Genomic DNA, 1,450 nt, shown 5'->3' with positions numbered 1-1,450 from the left:
TTGGACACGTAGATTCGGGCAAGTCTACCACTACTGGTCATCTGATCTACAAATGTGGTGGGATCGACAAAAGAACTATTGAAAAATTTGAGAAGGAGGCTGCTGAGATGGGAAAGGGCTCCTTCAAGTATGCCTGGGTCTTGGATAAACTGAAAGCTGAACGTGAACGTGGTATCACCATTGATATCTCCCTGTGAAAATTCGAGACCAGCAAGTATTACGTGACCATCATTGATGCCCCAGGACACAGAGACTTTATCAAAAACATGATTACAGGCACATCTCAGGCTGACTGTGCTGTCCTGATTGTTGCTGCTGGTGTTGGTGAATTTGAAGCCAGTATCTCCAAGAATGGGCAGACCCGTGAGCATGCCCTTCTGGCTTACACACTGGGTGTAAAACAACTAATTGTTGGTGTTAACAAGATGGATTCCACTGAGCCACCCTACAGCCAGAAGAGATACGAGGAAATCGTTAAGGAAGTCAGCACCTACATTAAGAAAATTGGCTACAACCCTGACACAGTAGCATTTGTGCCAATTTCTGGTTGGAACGGTGACAACATGCTGGAGCCAAGTGCTAACATGCCTTGGTTCAAGGGATGGAAAGTAACCCATAAAGATGGGAATGCCAGTGGAACCACACTGCTTGAAGCTCTGGATTGCATCCTGCCACCAACTCGTCCAACTGACAAGCCCTTGCGTCTGCCTCTCCAGGACGTCTACAAAATTGGTGGTATTGGTACTGTCCCTGTGGGCCGAGTCGAGACTGGTGTTCTTAAACCTGGGATGGTGGTCACCTTTGCTCCAGCCAATGTTACAACTGAAGTAAAGTCTGTTGAAATGCACCATGAAGCTTTGAGTGAGGCTCTTCCTGGGGACAATGTGGGCTTCAATGTCAAGAACGTATCTGTCAAAGATGTTCGTCGTGGCAATGTGGCTGGTGACAGCAAAAATGACCCACCAATGGAAGCAGCTGGCTTCACGGCTCAGGTGATTATCCTGAACCATCCAGGCCAAATCAGTGCTGGATATGCACCTGTGCTGGATTGTCACACGGCTCACATTGCTTGCAAGTTTGCTGAGCTGAAGGAGAAAATAGATCGTCGATCTGGAAAAAAGCTGGAAGATGGTCCCAAGTTCTTGAAATCTGGTGATGCTGCCATTGTTGATATGGTTCCTGGCAAGCCTATGTGTGTTGAGAGCTTCTCTGACTAACCTCCTCTGGGCTGTTTTGCTGTTCGTGACACGAGACAGGCGGTTGCTGTGGGTGTCATCAAAGCAGTGGACAAGAAGGCAGCTGGAGCTGGCAAGGTCACCAAGTCTGCCCAGAAAGCTCAGAAGGCTAAATGAATATTATCCCCAATACCTGCCACCCCAGTCTTAATCAGTGGTGGAAGAACGGTCTCAGAACTGTTTGTGTCAATTGGCCATTTAAGTTTAATAGTAAA

The 1,450-nt window shown here is 47.5% G+C and overlaps 1 pseudogene; it reads left to right on the top strand.

Moving 5' to 3' along the window:
• Window positions 1-6: 6 nt before the first annotated feature.
• Window positions 7-1,444, top strand: LOC141372363 (elongation factor 1-alpha 1 pseudogene; annotated as a pseudogene).
• Window positions 1,445-1,450: the final 6 nt, after the last annotated feature.

Source organism: Callorhinus ursinus, unplaced genomic scaffold (genome assembly GCF_003265705.2).
Source record: "Callorhinus ursinus isolate GAN/ISIS: 27379988/994484 unplaced genomic scaffold, GSC_fseal_2.0 scaffold10573, whole genome shotgun sequence".
Classification (NCBI taxonomy): domain Eukaryota; kingdom Metazoa; phylum Chordata; class Mammalia; order Carnivora; family Otariidae; genus Callorhinus; species Callorhinus ursinus.
Note: the sequence above shows the minus strand (reverse complement) of the source record. Positions and strands in the feature narration are given on the sequence as shown.